Source organism: Cupressus sempervirens, chromosome 8 (genome assembly GCF_028749045.1).
Source record: "Cupressus sempervirens isolate cs-2001-9-10 chromosome 8, ASM2874904v1, whole genome shotgun sequence".
NCBI classification, from domain to species: Eukaryota; Viridiplantae; Streptophyta; class Pinopsida; order Cupressales; family Cupressaceae; genus Cupressus; species Cupressus sempervirens.
In genome coordinates this window covers 12,300,478-12,325,126 of record NC_143125.1, presented here as the reverse complement: position 1 = coordinate 12,325,126, position 24,649 = coordinate 12,300,478, and the positions used below count along the sequence as shown (strand labels likewise).

Below are 24,649 nucleotides of genomic sequence, written 5' to 3'. Positions count from 1 at the left end.
ATGGGATACAAATAGTAAGACAAGTATTTGATGATTATGTTTCCTGTGCCTCCTTTGTCTTATGTGTGATGACTTTCTTCCTCTTCACTGAGTTAATTCTCTTGTTTATTCGCCTTTGTGGACTGCCACGTAAAAAAGACTTATCTCTGTCTGCCATCTTGGAAAGTTAGGGTTGAATATCACAATGCTGAGTCAGATTTTGGTGCCAACTATGTTCTTTCATCTTCTATCATTCTTCTATATTTGATCACTTCCAATCCTTATTCCTCCTGAACATGATCAACAAAATCTTTCCAAGTTGCTGTCTTCAATCGTTACTGTCATGTTGCTGTCAAGTTGTTGTCTCTTTTGCAGCCAAGTCAATGTCTCACCTAGATGGTCTTCAGTCATAACATAGAGACCCTGGTCGACCATTATTAGGAACCCCGTACACATATTTGAATATTAATTTGCGAATTTGCTGATCATCTCAAAACATAGGTGCTATAGTGTATGAATTTTGACTGTTCATCAATGATTTCCTTTGTCTGTAAGTTCCTCCTGTTGCTGGTTAAGACTCTTTATCTTTTCATTTTCTGAGTGCCACATTCATCTATATTCTGATTCTTATTATTGAATCTTCATTCAATGTAAGGTGCTATTTAGTCGGTGTCCTCTGTGGTACTATGGTGACTTCCTTCACAATTTTTATCTAACATCTATTCCATTATTTCCTCAAACTGACATTATTTGTTAGTTCGTATTGTTTATAAGCTTCTGGATAATTTGTTCGGGTTTTGCCACCAATGCTTATCTATTCGAGTCTGGTGTGAATTGATTATGATGAATATGAGTTATTGATTGCCTTTGCAGGGACGTTGCTTTTGAGATATGGAGTTTCATCATTCTTTGATTATTGTCTGATAGTAATTAAAGATTCATATGTTCTTTGATAGTAATATGCAGATATACCTCATGCCAAATGATTACAAGTGTATAAATAGTTTTTCCATCTGTGGTATGTATTGATTTGCCCCATCTAAAATGTCCTCCGTATGATATCAGTTGCTGCAATATCGAGTGCTATGTCCTTAAGACTGCTCTGACAATCTGTAGATGAATCATTCATATTCACTGCTTATCCAGTCTTGCCTATTACTGCCGGTGGAGTCATCTTGTCCAATTGGGATAGTCTGGCATTTCAATCATTTCTGATCTATTCCTCCTTGTCTCTGTCCATATGTCATGCTGTATATAATTACTGTGATAATTTCATTTTTGTATCCTTTTATTTCTTCTCTTCTCCATGCTCTGACTATTTTGTGATGTTGCCTTATGTATATGTGCCCCAATAGATAGATTGTATCTCTTAGATGGGTTGTGACTTTTAGTCATGTTATTATAATATGTTTATTGTTATTAGTTTGTTCGTATATTGTTGAGTAACATAGACCATTTTCTGCAAATGTACTAACATTGCCATTGTGATTGATGTCCTCGAAATGCAGATTCAAAGACTCATAAATATGAGAGGAGATGAAGAGACGTGTCTCTATACTTAATCATCATTAGTTAATATATTAATAATAAAAATAAAAATATGTATATATATATAATATAATATATGTAATATATATAATATATATAAAAATATTTATCTAATGATGATTTACAATTAACAATGTATCTCATGATCGAATCAATCTAACTGCAACTACAAACTTAACAATCTCTCTTAGTTAGGGAGGATTGATATAGAACACATTATGCTCTTGAGTATATAAAGAGATATCATCTCAGTATGATATTCTTGGAATGGCATACTTAAGGATATCAACATAAATCCATCAACTTAAATGTTATCTTTCGATATAATGCGAAGTATGATTCAACAAGAAATATCAATCATATAATATTCATCATATGTATATTCTTTTGGTATGTGCACTGGCATCAAATCCTTGATGCCTACCAAAAGAATATGTTATATCCTAGAAGAATATGAGTTATCTGATTTCCGGCACTCCAAGACAACAATTTAATATAGTCTATTAGATAACAAGAAATCACAATGTCATGGTCTCTATCATAATAAGTATCATGATCTCTAGCACTATGGGACAACAACTTAATGAAGTTTGATCATGATATGTTCATTATCATGACTTCTAGCACTCTGGGACAACAACTTAATGAAGTCTGTCATGATAACATGTCTACCATTTATAAGAGCGTCACCTTACAATGGTTACCTTCTATTTATATATGGCAATGAAAAATCATCACCTTTCATTAAATATCATATGTGAAATAGTAACCACCATGAACCAAGTCAAAGGGTGGTACAAAGGCTTTCACCTCAATTCTCTCTCATACAGAAGAATGCATTACAAGGAATTTCACTTAGACCTTCTCGTAATAGAGAAGATATCATTCACGAAGGATTACACTTCAAAATTCTCCCTCTGAACAATGATCCTGGGAAGGCAAGTCCAGTAGTTACTCCCTTAGAGGCTCTCTTCCCCCAAGGATTCTTGTCAGACTCACTCTGAATCTGATATCAATCTTCAAATTTTCTAGTGATACGTCAATACTTCCTCATGATGCACTCAAGAGAAGGCCCATCAAAATCATGCAATAACACAGATATATTTCTAGACTGCCTCTGGGTATCAATCTTCTAAGCTCCTATGTTGCCTTCGAAGAAGTGTCATACTCCCTCTTACTGTAGAAGGATACTCATGATCTCAATCCTCAAGGATATTTTCTTCAAGAGCCTCATTGATCTTCAGATGACTAATGAATTCTAGATCACAGCTTTTTTTTTGAGCTACTACCATAAGATTGAGTCTGCTCAATATTTGGTAGCATGTGTAAAGTACCATCCTTCTTTTCTGACAAGATCATCCCTACACACAAAGGAAAAGATCAAGGAAAATACTTATATAGTATGTATAGAACTACAAATAGGAGACAGACTACGATGAGTAGATAACCGTAAAAGATAAGAATACTTATCTGCACATGAGGGTCCATAGATATTTGAGAATGGAACATCTCCTTTCTAAAGATGGTTCAAGTGGGAATGGAACATTGTTTACTATTCCCCCCACAATGTAGAATTCCCTCTCTTATATCGTTGAACAACTTTGTGTCACATGGAATACGTTTATAATTATGCTTCATCTCTTTATTGAAAAATCAAATCAACTCTCTTCATTTGTGAAGAGAGATAATTTTCTTGGTGATGATAGGCACTATGCCTCTTTTATGATTAAATGGAACTCCTTGTATTGATTTTTTTTAATTCAGATGATTCTACCAATCTATAACCGTATGAAGTTTGCTTCAAGTAATATATGTGGAAATTGATGATTCTGCTTGATAAACTGGTAAAGTAGAGATCCTAGTTGATCAATACTTTCTTCTTATTAAAAGAAACTGCTCCCTGATAAGAGGGATCCTAGACACGTCTGAAACACCAACCTTGGTGTCATCCTGATTGGATAGAAGATATCATAAACACAGTTTGGAGAAAAACAATAGTGGATGAAGTTGTACAGTTGATTTTACAAACAGACCGATCAAGTTGCATTTAACATTATCATATTTCTGTCCATACGATCTGTACAAACAATTTCCATCAACTGACTCATTAATACTAAAGCCCAAACCAAATCTCCAACCACATGCCATAGCAAAATTCTAGATGGTTTTTATCCACATGTACAAGTGTCTCCGATATCTGTTGGAAGTGATGTTTCTTTCAATAAGTGCCTTTGAAATTTCTTTAATTGCTTTCTCAAACTCTTAGTATCCTCATACCTTGCAGGATGAATCTGAAATAACAACTAATATCCTGTTGCTGAAAATATGTCTCCGACTCTGTCAATACTTCTAGTTACAGGAGCATCAGCGGCCTCAGAAGAATATGATAGTGCTGATAATACTGATGTCTGGGAGATATCTGAGACTTAGCCCAGAATCACACACAGCGTACCAATACAGGGACCCATGCTGGAATTTTCAATGCAATCTTGGGTGTTATCTCTGGTATTTGTTTTGTGTATGTAGGTTTTAGTAGTCACTGAACTCTGCTATATTACACTGAACTCTCCGCATGATTATGTACTATTTGAATCTTCTCTTCTAGCAATAATAGGAATAACACTTCTGATACAGTCCTGATTTGCAGACTTACTTTGAATTAGCAACCTACAGAGAATTAATACCACAAACTGGAAATATCTATGTGTCTATCAAATGGAACACTGCACTCCAGAATGATCCAGTCATTTATTCTGCACGTCGTATCAAATCATACCACTAGAATGGCCTTATGATTCTCAGTCACAAGTGAATACAAATACTCTGTATTTTCCAGAATAATTTTTGCACACACTAAAGAAGAATACAATGATACATGCCAAAACAAAAGTCTTTGACTCGAACACTCAACAGGAAATCATTTGAATTGACAACAGTTATGAGCAATGTAGCTTTGAATCCTCATAAGATGCAAAGGGATGTGGTACACATACACGTCATTATCAACTTCACACAATCATCAACTCATTACTCAACTGACTCCCATTCTAAGTAAGGCAACATGATAATATGATAAATTCAGGTCCTGTAAATTAATCTTTGGCAGCAGAGTTTGTGAACATTCAGGCCCATTCATACCCTCTGATTCAACCAAATCAACACTCAATATGCAAATTCCATTTGGTCCATTTGTGCGCCCTACCAATGTGTTGGGTTTGTCAGGCTCATAACCATCAACATCATGTGGGGAGCTTAAAAATTGTTCAGTCAGTCATTTCAATTGATACTGCAAACCACAACACCTCTATAATTCTCGCTCTCTCATATACAATCACAAATGTCATGCGACTTCAAACTCCATGGTCAAGAAAACAGAAACATTCAGCAATCAACACCATAAATATAGTGCAACTCTTTCAATTTTACAGTATCACATCTCCAAAGACTGCCATTATCAAAGCCACGAATTGTGTATAGCTCTCATGGGACACGGCCTCTAGATACTATCAAGTATGGAGTGTTGGTGATGCATCTTCAATTCATCTTGATTGGAACAAGATTATCTATTTCTCGATTCAACAATGGATATGAAGTATGTCAAAACAGCGACCTTGATATGAGATCCCTAGCCATCTGAAGGCACGATTATGGTTTATGCAAATTGCAAATTTCGTGTCCAGAACAATATACAGCTCCTGATATATAACTTGTATATTTTTATTTTGTTCTGCACAATTATTTTCTAATGACTTCGGACACGCATATGTAGGCCCAATTTTGCTGCAGTTACTAACAGTTCTCAAAACCGAACATACTATTTTAAGAATTGTGCTTAAGTGTTTCGACAGTTGTAGCATAGAAGTCATGATGTTTGATTACATTGTTTTAAATATTTTTTGACCGCCATGTCATTTGGATCTATTTGAGTGCCTACCCATTAAAGACAAATTCAATATTATAATCAAAATTATTCGTGAGACGACATGTTTTTCACAGATTATCGTTTGTACATCAACACTTCAGATTTTGCCGAAATATAGTTAAGGTTTGTAAAATATTCATGACTCCAGACCAGTGTCTTAATGGGTTCATTTTGTCTCATATACACAGTTTGAAAAAATATTATCTATGATCTGTGTAAGAATTTGGTATAGCTATGGTACCATGAAAGAATTTTAATAGGGAAAGAATGAAATGCCAAGATCTAGAAGCTCAAGAGATAGCACAAGAGAGACAAGCTATGATCAAATGAGAATGGATTGATTAGATAATTGGATGAATACATCATAGAAGAGCCTTGTATATAAAGGCAATTGATATGTCGAGGAGTCATGCAAAGAGATAAGAAACAACTAAGCACATGTCCACCAAGACGGTGGATTATCCTCCATTGTGTATGAATGTATGTGCAACAATGAGAGGATAAGAATGCAAAGGTGTATCTCACAGAGAGATGTAGTAGACAACATGTGCTCAATTGGAGTGCAAACTACTGTTTGTCTACATGACAACTCATATGAATATGCAAACTCCTAGGTGTCTAAATGACAACTAATATGAATATGCATTATCCTAAGTAAACTTAAGTAAAGTGTAAATAGTAAATACTTATTTACACCAACAATCTGCATGATGGTCTATCTGCCTCCACTCCTAATAATCTCGTTGATGTCTGCACAAGAAAAACTTCAATACAAACAATTCATTCATTGAAGGCAATGATATCGTGGGCACCCTTTCAAACATCTAATGACAAACTCACATCTGTAGATGACCTACATTAAATACAAACTTGTCGACTCGGTAATATTAAATAGATATATGTGACCTCCAGAGTTATCACACTCAACCCGTTCATATTAACAGCAAAGAAATGGAATCGTATTGTTGCTTTCTTACATTTGCCGCCTTGCTCTGATACCATGTTGAGTAACATGGATTATTTTCTGCAAATGTACTAACATTGCCATTGTGTTTGATGTCCTCCACAAGCAGATATGAAGACTCATAAATATGAGAGGAGACATATCTCATGAAGAGACATGTTTCTATACTTAATCATCATTAGTTAATATATTAATAATATAAATAACCATATATATATATATATATGAATATTATTATATATATAATATAATATATGTAATATATATAAGAATATTTATCTGATGATGATTTACCATTAATAATGTATCTCATGATTGAATCAATTTGACTGCAACTACAAACTTAACACAATATTACAATATTATTATTTATAAATAATACATTAGCGTAATATGTTTTTATTTATTATTATCATACTAATAATATTTTATTTGTTCATTCCAAATAATATACAAATCATATTATTGATTTAATATATTATATATTATAATTTACTAATTTATATATCATATTCTTATATTATATTATAATTTATAATTTATTCTTTTATTATTGAATTCTTTATTCAAAGCGGGGACATTACAGTAAGTGGGTAACATGTTATCATTAGAAGGTATTTATATACATATACCTCTGTGTGTGTGTGTGTGTGTGTGTGTGTGTGTGAGAGAGAGAGAGAGAGAGAGAGAATGTTCCCTTGAACAAAGAAGCCATCATATACTAAATTGGCAATATAGGTAATTTGGGACCTAAATATAATTTTGCCTAAACTCAAGGGTATTTTGGTCTAGCCCTAAAGCATTTGGATAGAGACAACTTACTGTCTCTTTTGGCATAGAAATCATGCCAAGGATAGTATCTGGGGCCACCTCCATATATATGAGGAAAACACAAGCATTATTATTGTAAACAAAACATCACAAGCAACTCAAAGAATATATCAAATGGGCAACCAGAACCTCCACCTGATATTGCATATAAAATAAATTTTGATGGAACACCATGGGATAATCCAAGTCAAGTTGGGGCAGGTAGAGCCTGCAGAGGTTGTGAGGGTCAGCTGGCTTGGGTTATTCTGTTTTTCATATGCATAAGACTATCAATAATCAGGTGGATTTAAAAGTTTTCCACAGGACTCAGATAATTAAAACAAGAAAAAAAATAAAAGGAAAAGAACTCCAAACTGTAAGTTAAGGGAAAGGATGGAGAAAATACGGCTTCTACATATATGTATATAGGATGGCAGGAAGTTGGGGGGCAACAGGGAGGGGTTGAATGTGTGTAAGAATCCTCTATCACAGTTGTTTGTACAAAATACAAAATATTGTGACATGTGGGGTGAGCATTGTAATCAGAATTCTCTCCCAAATTGTAGACAAATGCATGTTGATTTTTATGGATAAAACTTGGCAACAAAGAATTATTAATTGTATGACTATGCATGGTGCACTGACATATTTTTCCAAATGTCAACAACGAAGACAATTTTCGGTCTTTACTAAACTTTATATAAGAGAATATAATGTTGTACACATTTTTGTATATGTTAATATATAAATGATAGTTACTTTATATAGCAATACTCGAGGGTAAATATGCAAAGATATTTTCCATTTTATAGCATCAGAGTTTTCATTTATTGATTGGAAGAAATTACCCTTGCTAGTTTTGCAAGCTTGTACAAAGGATCCACAGCTGCTGATGATGTTGTCCCTATCTGAAACATTAGACACCCCATCTTCTATAAATTAACTTACAAATAGACAATTAGACAAACAAGTAATGATTGATATTCAAAACAAATTAGTTGATGATAAAGAAAAAAGTGTATATGATATCTTTTATGCTTCAAGAAGCCCTCTATTAAAATTTACAGTTCACAACACTTTCTCATAAAAATTTACAAAGTCAATGTTTCTAGCCACAAAATGTGGTTCATCATTCCTCCTGAACCACAATGTGTGGTCCAAGACACTGATTCTTAAAAACAGTTCGCTTGAAAATTTAATTTTCAAGAAATTATTCTGCAGTTGTTCCAGATGCTGTATTTCTTAGCATTGTGGATTGCGTAAGGTTTCCCTATATCTTTTGAACTTTAAACAATAAGGAAATGTGCACTTCATTCATCATGTTAATCTAATGGACATATATCTTTCACAGTGGACTAGTGGAAGCAGAAAACTGAGAATAAATCCTCTCATAAAAGACCACGCATGATTCACATACCGTTGCACATAAAAGGATTCAAACCATCACTTATATCTGCTTCTATGTATTTGTGAACAATGTCCATAGACAAAGCGTAATTAGTAGAAGAATCTGTTGATAGCACTCTGACATTTTTTTGATGTATTGTTGCGATCTGCAATGCAATGCAAGAGCGTGAAAACTTGAATAAGAAAATCAAATTCACGATTGCATTTGTCTCTTAAAAAAAGGTAGCTTAGAATGTAAACAGATATTTACTGCAATACATTGGTGAAGATCAAAAAACTTTCTAAAGTGGTCAGATAAACTCAAAACACCAGATGTGACTTAGAAAAATACACAGACGAGCATAAATGATTTAGACATTCACTATTTAGTTTTTTCTTCATGTTTGATACAATTTAATTTGAACTAGCCCAAGTGAAAGAAAGAAGTATAATGTAAAAGTCTAAAAGAGAATAAGGTTGGGGTCTCATGGAGGGGAGCTTCCTAAAAAATATAGTTGAAGCTGCTGAGATTTATAAAGAACGTTTTAAAATTGTTGGTCCCATGAATTTTGAAGTGCAGTTCAGCTTAAAAGTCTGAACTCCAAAACATAAGGAAGCTGGTGGTCTCATGAATACAATACATTTGTCTTCTATGCTCTCTGCAATGATAATAAAAAGGGAAAATTTTCATTTTCCCTCCAAAATTACTTTTAAAGAAAAATCTAAACTTAGATGTTTGACAGGTGGTACATAACATTCCTAAGTTGCTGGGGCAATTTCTAGCCCTTGCCCTTTTTCACCCACTCAAATATGCAAGCCTGAAAAGTAGGAGCTCCAATGTTCTAAGAAAAGATTCCAAAACTTCCTATAGCAAAACAAATTCTTCGTAGGACCTCCACTTCCTGAATAATAGAAGCTTTAGCCCCCCAATGGAATCCCACCATAAGAGAAAGGAAAAGCATGGGAATGTAGTTTCAGATTATTGCATATAGCAGATCGACCTTACCGCAAATCCTGTCTACCATGCTGGCATGGATTCTTGATTATTTAGTTTTGAAAGGATTCACTATTTTGGAAGGAGTTTGCTCATATTCATGGTGATCTCATACTATCGAGCATCCATAGTAGGCACGGGAACAATCAAACCTTGTTGAGCATGATATATAGTATTAAATCCACGACAACTGAGAATAATGGAACAGAAATGGGAATAGTAGTCTAAGACTTATATTTTAGTGGTACTGCAGATTAGTGGAGTGTCGTCAATCTCCAGACATCCGGGAATGCTCTGCTTAAATTAAGAAAAGGAAGAGAATATGTTTATACAGCATAGTCCTCTGGAAATGGCTATCTAAGTGCTGTGTATTGTTGGTGAATTCACTTATGTCAAAACTTCAATCTGGGCAGGGATTAACATTCACAGACTGTGGCATTTCTGGAATAATAGTCGGGTCAAGTTTCTTGTGGTGTTGTAAAAGATTGTTGATCTACTATTGAAGAAAATCGTAAGGAGAATACATAGAAGCTGGAAAGGCTTCTTGTTTATAAGTTTCAATATTGAACTCTGAGTTGCCATCAAGAGGGTTGGAGAACAGGCATCTACGTAGATCTAGAGACTGTTCACAATGGTGTCTTTAGTCGTGCAGTGGCAAAGAGATCATAAGAAAGGATATTGGTGTTAGAGAAATTTAAATGTGGAAGACACAAACAGGCACTTGCCCTACTACATAGAATGCCTTAAAGATATTATCATCTCATGGAATGCTTGGTGCAGGGTATGGAGAGTGCAATATGAATTTGTACGTAGAAGTAGAGACATATACAAAATAGCCCATGACTATATAAATGCTAGATTTTGATGAAATATTTGGTCTGAGCAAAGACAAAACTGATATTAAATTCCTGTAAAAGTCTTCATGTGTGATATAAATACTTGCATAATATAGTCAGTGGACAGATATTGACATCAACCTCATAGTACATATATCGTTCAAATTGATAAGAGGTATCCAGAAACATAAATATTTCCATCAGTTTTCATGAAGGCTAACAGTTTGGCTTTTCAGACATTATACGATGATAACTGTGTTTGTTTTGGAGCACATACAATGATTACATGGGAATATTTCAACAGTTCTCAAATCGGAACCGCCTAATAAGATTGGCTAACATGGAATATTTTTGCTGAACTGTCATGCATTTGAAAGCAGGCTATGTCTTTATAATACTACAACACTGATGTAATAGAGTCGCTCCTATATATATAGCTACCTTGTCCAATAATCAATATTTCTTATGGGATTGTTGTTGTCCATGTTAATTTGCCAAGATTTCTTGAACATGACAAAACCGTCATTCCAAACATCAGTATAGTCACTGCATATCTTATGGAACCAAAATACAAAAGTCTTAAGCCGGATGCTTTTAGAGGTTTGGAATAGCATGGAGGGCAGAGTTTTTTTTCTCTGTAACAACTTATACTTCATTCATTCAATCTATGACAACTTATACTTCATTCAATGGAGATAATTTGAGGGATACCAATGATCATGTCCTTACAAAATTCAAATATACACTGAGATCACGGACGGATTACAAGCTCACTTCTAAAGCAAATTGGAAGAAATGTTCTGACTCTATAAAATGGAATGAGTGGGAATTTACATTGTGGGGGGCTAAGGATAACCAATGTCCCATTTCTACTTGAACCATCTTTAGACGAGAGATGTCAAGGAAGGGACATCATCAGAGTTTCAAATCTAAATCATCCTTTTATTTTATGCATATGGACCTTCATTGGAGCAACTTGTATCAAGGATGTTGATGAGCAGAGGAAGAATGATGCATTAGGAATGCTGGTGAGTGATAACATACAAGACTATGAAATAAAGATAGACAAGGGGCTCTTCCATTAAGAGGGAGCAAACTGCAGTGGAACTTTGTTCTAAGATCAAGATTGGTCGTTCAGATGATCTTATGACAGTAATTCAATAGTGATTAAAAGAGTAATCATATTCTAAGAAGTTTTCCATACTTGAATGTGATGCAAAATTGTTCAAAAATATTAGTGGGGACTTCACATTGTGGGAAGGAATGATAAACAATGTTTCATTCCCACTTAGGGGAGATCTTCCATTTATGTGCATATAGGTATTTCTTATCTTTGAGTATTACATTTATCTACCCATTGTAGTCTCTCTCTTAACTGTATTTCTATACATGCCATAAAGAGCTATTTGCCTGAATTACATTCTTGCAGGAAAAGATACTTGAACATGCTACCAAATATTGTGCAAAACTAAATTTGTGCTTCAGTCAAACTTTTAATGACCTTGATCATATTGATTCAGAGTAAATCTAACACTTTATTGGAGACAACTTTGTACAAGGAGGTTAGAAGGTTGATGTTAGATTTCGAGGATTGCTGCAAATGTACTAAGCACTGCCATATTCTTGGTATGTGTGTTCCAATGGCAACTCTCCTCATATAAATAAGTGCAAGCTATGAATAGACATGTTTGTTAATTAATAATTAATATTATAACCATAGTTATAATATTATTATTAAATTAATTAATTAATAATAAATATAACCATAGTTATATATATGATTATTATATTAATTTATCTCATATAATAATAAACACACATATATAACTATATCTCATAGATAATTATATATATAGGTTTATCCAACTAAAGCTACCACACATCAACACTCCCTCTTAGCTAGGGAGGATAAACACGATCATATATCTCCTCAATATAAGAATGTCTTTGATCAGAAGATATTCAACATTTAGATATCACATTTGATATCATGAGTATTGGTCTTCCAAAATATCAACATATGATATTCACTAGTTACTCAAATAGGGTTTTGATATCATATCTGATATAGAGAATTGGTCTCCTAGAATATCGACATCCGATATTCACCAAGTACTCAAATAAGGTGTCATATCACATCTGATATCACGAGTATTGGTCTCCCAGAATATCATACAATAATCACCAATTACTCAAAAATAAGGTTTGATATCACACCTGATATCAAGAGTATTGACCTCCCAGAATATCAATGACATTCACCAAACACTCTGAGTAATGGTCTTCCAGAATATTGAGATGCAAGACATTCACCAATTACTCAATTTGTTTGATCTCATAATACAAGTTATTGTAAGATCGTCACCTTACAACGTCTTCAAATACAAGTGATGATCACGTGGAAGTTGTCACTTCCTCATGATGTACGCAGGGGTAGGCCCATTAAAATCACATGGTCACGATGTATGAATCACTGTCCTCTTGACTATGACAATTTATTGATCATTGGAGAATCCATCTTGTCATGGTTTACTCCTTCTGAATCAATATGATCAAGATCACCAAATGTTGACTAAATCATATCCTCTATCTCACTCCCTCTCTTTCAAGGTTACCCATAATGAAATGTCAAGTTCCCTCTAAAACTTAATCTCCCTCTACCAACAATAACATTCTCAAAGGAAAAGATCAAGGCATATAGCTCTTATAGTATTTATTGAAATGCAAATAAGAGAGAGACAAATCTAATTCTCAAAATAAGCTCTTTCCAATAAAATATAGATAAAATCTATACTTTGAACATATATACATATATTATATTCAAATAGATTATTATTATCATCTTTTCAATAATAATTATAAATTTTCCTTTGATTACACTAATTATCCTAAAAAATGTGTAACCATAATGACAATTAATCTTATTAATTATTAATCATTGATGACTTTAAATTAATCCCTATCTCAAGTGTGTGTGTATATATATATAACTATACTACAATATCTTCAAATAGAAACAAGAATTTTAAATATATATCATACCTTGTTTACCTTACCAATCTTCTTCTCTACACAATCTTCAGTGAGAGCAACAATAGAGTGGTCCTATCTACAACATGGCTATGGGATGGGTTCAAATGCTAGCCACTACATACTCAGTCCCAACCTATATCTGCAGCATTTTTATCTAAAACCTTAACCTCTCATCCAAGAAAAATAGTTAAGATAAACTTCTCAAACATGCGTTTTGTACCATTAACCTTAACCTCCAAAATAAAAAAAGGTTAAGATTGGAGTCCAAAACACATGCTTTGGAGATGGCTATCAACCTCTTTTTCCAGTTGATGAAGGTTAAGAATCGAGAGATAAATTACCTCAAAGGGATGGGAGACGTGTATGATAGGAAATGTATATATTTATAATAGATTCTGAACCAAATGCACCCTTTCCCCCTCGCAGGAAACCACCAAACTCTTGCACATTTTCCTTGTATATTCTTAACATGCAAATAAAAGTGGCATGATAGTTTGAGGATGAGAAGCCACAACATATTGCACAAATGGGTTTTGCATATGCCCAAGACCAGACATACAATCTGTTTGACAGAATGCCTCCCGAAGTTAGCATCAAGGATAGCCCATTGGATAATATGAAGTCATGAGAAGCCATCAAATTCAAGGCATGTGGGGTGTGCGTGAGTTTATGAAAACCTTGTGTAGACTCACAAATCGTCAGTAGCATGTCACTTAGCGTGAGTGGTTTAATGAAATTTGTATTGCATAAAGGTAGCGATAGAAACTGGATATGAAGTTGGTATCCATGACATGGTATGTGTAATATGAGACACAATATCTGTTTGACATAATGCTTTGAGGAAGCATGAGCATGGTGGAAACACATATCATACGATGATCACCGTGTACTATGCCCACTCCCAAGATAGCCAATTCGATTATGTCAAAGATATCACTCGCTTAAAGTGCCAATGAGAAAGGAGGTGATTTTCCCAAGCATTAAGCTAAGAGTTCCTTATGACGATGTCCGGGGATTGACATTTCGAGCCACAGAGAGAAGAAAAGGAAACATGGATTCACGGAAAAAGCAATCAACTTGACCCAATACATCAAAGACTTGTTAGCAATGAATAGGCAATTTTTATTGGAAATTTCATTTGTTTATTTTCCTTGATGGAACATCCAAACACAAAGAAGTAATCATTGATCAGAGGGCGAACTGAATATAAAATATTGTGCAAGAAGTTGTTCCCTTGTAAAGGGTTAAAGTCTTACATCACTTAAATAAAGTGCATAGCATGTCATTAATGCTATGATAACTCCACCTTTTCCTATGACATATTCGACAAAATGCCAAATAGGAATCCGCCAACTTTCAAGTGGATTCAGGAGATTTAGAGCTCGGGTCGAGATGCATGGAAATTGTGGAGGCATAAGCTATAAACAAGGATTGTGTGATAGAATGTTCAACCAAGATAGAAGTGTCACCCACCACCTCCATTCTCGTGACCCACGGTGCCAAAATGGAAATTTTAGCTTGCAAAACAAGGTCCATATATGTCAATTCTGAAGACAACTAGTGATATGTTCAATAAAATACCCTAAGGGCGTGCCTTTTTGTAGAATGTATTTGCAATGTGTTCAATCAATGCCCTCCATCACAATACCAAATTGGTAGCCTCACCGTGGACTCAATGATAGTTTCGAATGAATAGCTCTAATGAACCCTCAAATAAGTGGTATCTTGCTGAATGTCATGTTCATATATGTGCACCAATGCATCCAATATGTGATCAATTAGACTTAAGCCATGGCATCAGTACCTTCTATCAAGGAGTGCCTAGGCCACACCATCTAGTAAAGGCACATTCTTAAACTATCATCAGCAAATGAGAAAGTCGATGCTTACATCCTTGCTGAGACCTCTACAAGAGAAGGACGTTCAAGATTGGATTTGTCTAACAAAATGGTTCGATGAGAAATGACTCCCGGACTGTTACGCTACAGTGTGGTACATAGATGTTTGAAATGATAACGTGATCTCTTGGATGCGATTGTAGATGTAAATACATTCCTCTGAGAATTCAAAGCTAGCTACCACCTTAGTTATGGATCCTAGTGAAGACAAAGAGTTGTGTTGCCCCACTTTTTACCATGTACCAATTTTGTTAAGTGGAGATTAACTTGTATTGTATTTAGTCGGGTCGAATCGGTCCTTTATTCCTCAAGTGATAAGTATCTCCATCGGGTTTTCATCTTTTCCCTTCTCCCGCATTGTATGGCCGGGTGGGTTTTCTTTATCATCACGAGTCTTTTGGTTAGTCTAGGACCTTGCTCGATGGAGATTCTTGAATTATGTTACTTCATATGAACTTACTTGCAACTCATGTTGTTCCAAACATATGGAAAGTTACACTGGCGGAAAATCCAGTTTTGTCTTCTCCTTGGGGGGTTTACACACCCTGAAGGTGAAACTCCGCCGAGATTCACAAATGCGATTTGTGAGCTTAAATGAAGAGAAGCGAATTATGTTATGGATAGATCATTCAAGTATTGCCATGTTTTCACCGCGGGAATCTTTCAAAACTCACTAAGATGATAAAAACGGGCATCGGCAGAAAACTCAGAAACAACTTCTCCTCGGCGGGTTTCGAACCAAGAACTCAGTTTTTCGAAAAGGCATTTGTGGAAACGTAAGCGGGTCAGTGGGTCCCATCTTTCACTTGCGAAGCCAATTTTATATTTTCTAGAGGCTTAAAATAAAGTGATTAGGGTAGAGAAGGTAAAACGAGGGCACAAGCGGAAAAGTGGAAATCGCCTTCTCCTCAGCGGGCTTTCTACCCTTGAAGGCAGTTTTCCGCATCCAACAGAAAATCACTCTTCCAAGCATGGTTATTTGACAAATCGATTGTGGGAGGCTAAAAAAGATAAGGGAAGCATGTTGATCACATTGAGGAAGGTATTCTATTCAAAATCTAATTGAGCAGATTTTTACTCACAGAGTACTCCATTCTTAATTCTCCGCAACTTGGTGAAAAACGGGAGAGTAAAACTGTAATAAAGGAAAGCACCTGTTGGGCCAACGAAAATAGTGAAAAGACAAGAAAGAATCCGTTGTAACCTCCACATTTAATAATCTAACGGATTTATCATTTAATTCGTTTGTGTGGCGCGGATCTTAAAGATTAACGGGTGGATTGGGGTTTCTATATAGAGATGAACATAACGGATTTTCAAACTACTGCTTATTTATTTGAACTGTTATGCTGTTGAGTTGACTATTGATTCCGAAATTCCCACAGTTACAAAGTTCTACTCTCTATCCTATTTTGAGTTTTAAGATTTCCAATTTATCTCTACCTCAGTCGAGATGGCAACAAGGTTTGTTGGATTTGATGTATTGGGTGGAATCAAGTCTACAAGGCATAATATCATAGACACTTCACTCCGTTTCTTTGACATGCAAGATTTCCAAAGAAGGTTGAGGACAAAACCAATCCATCCCATAACGGAGAAACTCCGAGGAAGTGGGCTGGTAGAAGCAGCAGGATTTCTCGTAGCAGTACAAGCCCCGGAGCTAATTATTGAATGTATCAATCACTATAACCTAGATACGAAGCAAATCTTACTGCCTGATCAAATGGTGTTAATCTCAATTGATAGGCAAGCGGTAGTGAACTGCCTACGGATTCCAGAACAAGAGTTCTCTGAATTAACGATTGGAGGAGCCTTGTTTGATGTAATGACCCTTACTATAAAGGCCACTGAAGCCCTCAAACTGGACTTAGAAATTTTGTCAAACAGTTGGCATGTAACCGAATAAGGCTGCAATATTACTAATTGTTGTACAACAAAACCTCAATATATGATGCCAATAATGTATGAACAACAATTCCAGATTATAACACTACCAATCTAAGAGATAGATGACAATATGAAACTCAAATATGAAGTCCAATGCAATTCTGATTTTATGACAGCAAATAGAACTGATTACAATGAGAGACTGTCACAACTATGCACTTCTAACACATCAAGCTCTTGACAATGCAATGTTATGACATGAACAATAACCCAGTTCAGATTTGGAATGCAAATGACGAAACTTTTACAACAGTTATTAATGACTGGAAATAACTATTGTAATGTCCCCTCTTTAGTTCGACATGACATTGATCATGGATTTTTCCTATTCCAGACTCTCGTAGGCAAATGGTGTGGAGAGAGAGTCAATTCTGCGGATCAGATGGTCATATCTTGCTCTTGAAGAAGTGTTAAGAGGTTATATTTTATTATTATGTGTTATTGGGGCCTACATGTTATAATTTTATGTTGAGTTGCACTTTTTATTTTATAAAATTACTTTATGATAAAAAGTGCATTATAATGAGATTTTATAAAGGATGTTTCTAGAAGTTCTAGAACCTTCTTAAAAAAGTGAATAAACAGAGGGTTGGGCCTCTCATTTTGGACATGCTTGGATTTGAGATTTCTTCTACTTCTTCCATTGTGGAGCAAATTTGTAGTCTCTTGGGTCTGCAAATTATTATTTGATCTTTGGGAACGAATCACTCCCTTGGATTGGCGACTTTGAGGGTGTGAAATATCACCTGAATTGTTGCATGAGGAGTTGGTAATTCAGCCATCTCATTTGGACTTCATTGAGATTCAGTTATAAGGGTTTACTTTGGTTGGAATAAGGGTTTCAGTTGTGCCCTAGCATTTGTGGATTGATTAACAGGGTTTGTAGACACAGTTGTGCATTATTTTCAGACTGCCAGTCAAGGGTTTGGACCCACGTTTTTGCTCATAACTCCTAATTGGTTTGACGGATGAATTTCATATTTTAGGGGGTTATTCAGCGACCCTAGGCGCCCAGATTTATTGCTTTTGGAGTGACAAAAACGCTGCAATATTTTTATCTAGCAGCCGTACCAGGCCGTACCTGTACGGCCCTGTCAGTTGAGCAGCAACAGCAATTTTGTGAGTCGGTTTGGGGCAGATTGTGAGGTCTTCGAGTGGCATCAATTCAGCATTTATATCCGGCAAAATTGGAGCTATTCCAGGTGCACAAACTGAAGTTTTGATTGCCAAAATATTGCATGTTCTGCATTAGAACAGTTAGCACTGTCATTGCATAAATAGTTATTTCCAATCATTAATAACTATTGTAAAAGTTTCATCATTTGCATTCCAAATCTGAACTGGGTTATTGTTCATGTCATAACATTGCATTGTCAAGAGCTTGATGTGTTAGAAGTGCATAGTTGTGACAGTCTCTCATTGTAATCAATTCTATTTGCTGTCATAAAATCAGAATTGCATTGGACTTCATATTTGAGTTTCATATTGTCATCTATCTCTTAGATTGGTAGTGTTATAATTTGGAATTGTTGTTCATACATTATTGGCATCATATATTGAGGTTTTGTTGTACAACAATTAGTAATATTGCAGCCTTATTCGGTTACATGCCAACTGTTTGACAAAATTCCTAAGTCCAGTTTGAGGGCTTCAGTGGCCTTTATAGTAAGGGTCATTACAATGGTATCAGAGCTATAAGTCCTGCCATCCTGTGGAGGTCTTATAGGGAATTTGGAACAGCTGGATAGGAGGGAAAGTGTTTGACGAAATGTCAAAACACTAAAATCAAAACATTTATGAGCATGCGACAGAGGCTTTATAATTTCCGCAATACCAAAGCAAGACAAGATAGGATTTCAGACCTGCAGAGCGAACAGTCTAGCTCATCTGTACAGGTGGAGATAGAATCCAGTCATACAGACACAGGGGAGGTATTCTTTGATGAAGACTACGACTACAATATGGATAGAGGCGGGAATGCCGGTCCAGATCAGCAAGAGGAAAGATTTTTACAGTTATTAGACACCTTGGCACAGGGACAGCGATTAGTCGAACAAAGGGCACAGGAACAGAATCAGAGAATGGAGCTTATGATGCAGATGATGGCTCGTCAAATGGGGTTGAACGCTAACATAGGTGGAGGAAATAATCAAAATGGTAACAATCAGAATGGGAATAATCAGGATGGGATACATAATGGAGGCGAACAAATTGGGAACAATTTCGGTCATGCACCCCAACAAGCTAGGACAGTGAGTTCGAGACCTATGATTCCCACGTTCCTTCCTAGAGCTCCAGAGCAGCCAGTACCAGAACCCCAGATCATTGACATACAGGATCAGCTGAGGAGAGATTGGGAAGCAGGAGGTCCAGATTTTACAGCTGCAATCACCTTTAGAGAGTATATGGATGTGCGGATGAAGCATATGCCCCGTGGACATGACAGGACTCAGAGCTATGAGTTACGAAAGAAAGTAGGGAAACTTCAGTTACCATATTATGATGGCTTGGGGAAGTCTACAGCAAGAGCTTCGGTTCAAAAACTTGACACATACTTTCAATTGAACCCTATGTCTGAGGAAAAAGCTATTAAGTATGCAGCAATTCACCTGGATGGGTTAGCACACGAGTGGTGGCATCATGGTATGATCACTATGGGTCATGCACACATTACCTCATATGTGGAGTTTACGGAGAGACTGATTGAACGTTTTGATAAGAAGGATCCAGAACTCCATTTCAAGGAGTTAGCTCAGCTTAAACAATGGGGATCATTGGAAACATACATTTCAGAGTTTCAGAAACTTGCAGTGTTAGTAACAGATGTATCTGAACGGAGGCTATTGGTTTTATTTATGGATGGGCTAGTTGATCCGTTGAGAGGGTGGATTAAAGCTCTCAACCCTCCCACTTTGCAGGAACCCATTAAGAAAGCTCGTGACATGGATTCCTCTTCAGCTTCTAAAAATAAATTCCAGGCAAAGAGTTTCCCTTTAGGAAAAGATAGGGACAGGAAACACTTTCATAGAGAGACACAGCTACCTAAGGAGGAAAGTAAGAGGTTGGACAAGGAGACACTTAATGACTTGCGTAGGAAGAAGCTATGCTTCTATTGCAAAGGCCCGTATGAGTATGGCCATCACTGTCCTATGAGGCCAAAAGGGAAGACCAACCGAGCAATGTGGGCTTATTACGAAGGTTCAGATTCAGATAGTTCAGAACATCATGATGAGGATCCTGATGAAGCAGAGGGAGAGCAAGAGATAGACAGTGCAGGGCAACAGCAGGGAACAGAGCTACATTTACAGGAAGCACGACTGTCTAGTATCCAGAGAGAGGGATCTTTCAGACTTCGGGGAGTTTTGGCTGGGCAGAAGGTAATTACATTATTGGACACAGGTGCCACACATAATTTCATTGATGCACGATTCGTGGAGAAGCGTGGACTCATTACTGAGGAGTTCGTGGGACTAAGAGTCAAGGTAGCTGATGGATACTCTCTTCGTTGTGACAGGATGGTACGAGATCTACCTTTGCGCCTGAACAACTATGAGTTTAAGGCGGACTATCATGTGGTCAACATGGGTGACATGGATATAGTACTTGGAATGCAGTGGCTACATTCATTGAAGGTGGTTACCCTGAGACTAGAGGATATGGAGATACAATTCGAAGTGAATGGTAGGACTCATGTGCTTAAGGCTATCCGTAATGGAGACATCAGGACTATCTCATTTAGGCGGCTGGAGAGATTAACTAGGCATAATGATATAGAGTGGGCAGCAGTTTGTACTTTGACACCAACACAGGAGGAGCAACATAAGACGGAATATCATCCTGATATTCAGAAATTAAGGATTAAGTACGAAAAGGTATTCAGTGAGATTCCACCAGGCAGGCCACCGGACAGAGGCATTGAGCATGTTATTGAGCTGGAGGAAGGTGCTAAGCCTATCATGATCACACTATATCGACACCCAAAGCGACTCAAGGATGAGATCAAAAGGACCATCGAGGAGTTGCTAGCTATGGGGCACATCCGACCAAGTAAGTCACCTTTTGCATCTTCTATTGTTTTGGTAAAAAAGAAGGATGGAACTCTTCGGATGTGTGTTGATTACAGGGAATTAAATAAGAGAACCATTAAGAACAGGTATCCCATTCCTCGCATTGATGAGTTGATAGATGAATTGCATGGGGCTTGTTATTTCACGAAAATTGATTTGAGAACAGGATATCACCAGATCAGAGTCCGTGAACAGGATATTGAGAAAACTGCTTTCAGATGTCATTGTGGGCACTTTGAGTTTGTAGTCATGCCTTTCAGTCTGACCAATGCACCTGCCACTTTCCAATCCACTATGAACAGAGTTTTCCACCATCAGTTGAGGAAATTCGTGCTGGTGTTTTTTGATGACATTTTGATCTATAGCCGATCATGGCAGGAGCATTTGGAGACAGTGTTGAGCATTTTACAGGAGTCCTTGTATGCAAAAGAGTCCAAATGTGACTTAGGGATGACCGAGCAGTTATATTTGGGACACATTATTAGTGCAGATGGAGTGCGGATGGATCCTGAAAAGATTCGCGCTATTGTTGATTGGCCTCCACCAGAGAACCTTACATAGTTGAGGGGGTTCCTTGGTTTATGTGGTTTCTATCGCAGGTTTGTTAGTGGCTACTCACGACATGCAGCTCCCATGACAGATCTACTGAAAAAAGGGGAATTTGTGTGGACTCAAAAGGCATAGGACTGTTTTATGAGATTTAAGGAGATAATGACTACGTGCCCAGTTCTAGCATTACCTGATTTCACGAAGCCATTTGAGCTTCAATGTGATGCATTTGGAGAGGGAGTAGGTGCTGTACTTATGCAGAATAAGCACCCCATAGCTTATGAGAGCAAGAAGCTCAGAGGCCCCGAGCGTTCATTCAGTATATATGATAAGGAGATGTTGGCCATCATGCATGCTTTAGCCAAATTCACACAATATCTTGTGGGTAGCAAGTTTTGTATTAAAACTGATCATAACAGTTTGAGGCATTTCTTGGGACAGCGGAACCTGAATGATCGCCAGCAAAGGTGGGTAAGTAAGTTGCAGGCATATGATTTTGACATCTCATATGTCAAGGGAACTCAGAATGTTGTTGTAAATGCTCTTTCTCGAAGGCGACACCTCCCTCTTATGGTTCAGATATCAGAGGATTGGCGACACTTGATTATAGCAGAGTATGCCAGGGATACATGGGCCTCCGATATAGTGGAGGGAACAGTGATTGATACCGAATACACACTTGTAGATGATTTAATCATTTACAAGAACAGGATTTACCTAGTCCCAGGATCGAAGGTTAAGCAACTGATTTTGAGAGCATTTCACGACTCACTGACAGCAGGCCATCCCGGGTACTTCAAGGCTTACAGGTCAGTTCGAGAGCAGTTCACTTGGAAGGGGCTGAAAGCTGATGTTTTGGAGTACGTTCGAGAGTGTCTTATTTGCCAGCAAAACAAACAAGAACACACCTATCCGGCAGGGTTCCTACAGCCACTTCCGAACCCTGACAGGAAGTGGGAGTGCATCTCCATGGACTTTATCACAGGTTTTCCCAAGGTACAAGGACGGGATTGTATTTATATGGTGGTAGATAGATTAACAAAATATGCTCATTTCTTTCCTATCACCACTACCCACTCAGCAGCTCAGGTGGCAGAGGTTTTCTTTCGGGAGGTTTTCAGATTGCACGGATTGCCTCGGAACATTGTGAGTGACAGGGAAGCCGTTTCATGAGTCATTTTTGGCAGGAGGTATTCCGGTTATGTGGCACGGAGCTTACACCCAGCACTAGCTATCACCCACAAACCGATGGTCAGACGGAGATTGTGAACAAATGGGTGGAAGGGTATTTAAGGAATTATGTGGCAGCTCAGCAGCAAGCTTGGGTCAGATGGATATATCTCTGCGAGTATTGTTACAATACTACATATCACATCACTATACAGATGACACCCTTCATGGCACTTTACGGTTATGAAGCACCTAGTTTCATGGATTTGTTGTTGGGCGACAGCCGGGTACCCAGTGCAGGAGAGTAAGGATATAGTTGCTACTCTCAAAGATAATATTGCGAGAGCTCAGAACCAGCAGAAGCAGTATGCAGACCAGAAGAGGACTGAGCGTAGTTTTGAGGTGGATGATATGGTTTACCTCATGTTGCAGCCATACAGGCAATCTACTCTTAAGAAGAGCGGTGCAGAGAAACTCAAGCCACGCTATTATGGACCATTCAGGGTTATCAGGCGAATTGGTGAGGTGGCCTATGAGTTGGAGCTTCTGGCAGACAGCAAGGTGCACAATGTGTTTCATGTGTGCCGCCTCAAGAATGCGTTGGGTCAGAATTTGGTGCCTTCCGCAGTATTACCTCCTTTAGACGATGAGGAAAAATTGATTTTAGTGCCAGAATCCATCCTGGAGAGCAGAGAAAAGCAGCTTCGCAGAAAAGTGATCAGAGAATACTTGGTTAAGTGGAAAGATCTACCTATTGAGGATGCTACTTGGGAGGGGGAAGCTATTTTGCAACACCCGGCATTGAGATTGCTTGAGGCCAAGCAATTTCAGGAGGGGCGGACTGTAATGTCCCCTCTTTAGTTCGACATGACATTGATCATGGATTTTGCCTATTCTAGACTCTCGTAAGCAAATGGTGTGGAGAGAGAGTCAATTCTGCGGATCAGATGGTCATATCTTGCTCTTGAAGAAGTGTTAAGAGGTTATATTTTATTATTATGTGTTATTGGGGCCTACATGTTATAATTTTAAGTTGAGTTGCACTTTTTATTTTATAAAATTACTTTATGATAAAAAGTGCATTATAATGAGATTTTATAAAGGATGTTTCTAGAAGTTCTAGAAAAAGTGCATTATAATGAGATTTTATAAAGGATGTCTCTAGAAGTTCTAGCAACTTCTTAGAAAAGTGAATAAATAGAGGGCTGGGCCTCTCATTTTGGACATGCTTGGATTTGAGATTTCTTCTACTTTTTCCATTGTGGAGCAAATTTGTAGTCTCTTGGGTCTGCAAATTATTATTTGATCTTTGGGAATGAATCACTCCCTTGGATTGGCGACTTTGAGGGTGTGAAATATCACCTGAATTGTTGCATTTGAGGAGTTGGTAATTCAGCCATCTCATTTGGACTTCATTGAGATTCAGTTATAAGGGTTTACTTTGGTTGGAATAAGGGTTTCAGTTGTGCCCTAGCATTTGTGGATTGATTAACAGGGTTTGTAGACACAGTTGTGCATTATTTTCAGACTGCCAGTCCAAGGTTTG

The 24,649-nt window shown here is 37.0% G+C and overlaps 1 pseudogene across 1 annotated transcript in view; it reads right to left on the bottom strand.

Moving 5' to 3' along the window:
* The window catches only part of LOC149541328 (tyrosine decarboxylase 2-like), a 222,713-nt pseudogene that overhangs the window by 114,966 nt on the left and 83,098 nt on the right, over nucleotides 1-24,649 (bottom strand). Inside the window, exons 5-6 of the transcript XR_016355325.1 lie at nucleotides 8,641-8,776; nucleotides 8,072-8,131 (exon numbers count right to left, since the gene is read on the bottom strand). The product of XR_016355325.1 is annotated as a tyrosine decarboxylase 2-like (transcript). The remainder of the gene's footprint in view (nucleotides 1-8,071; nucleotides 8,132-8,640; nucleotides 8,777-24,649) is intronic.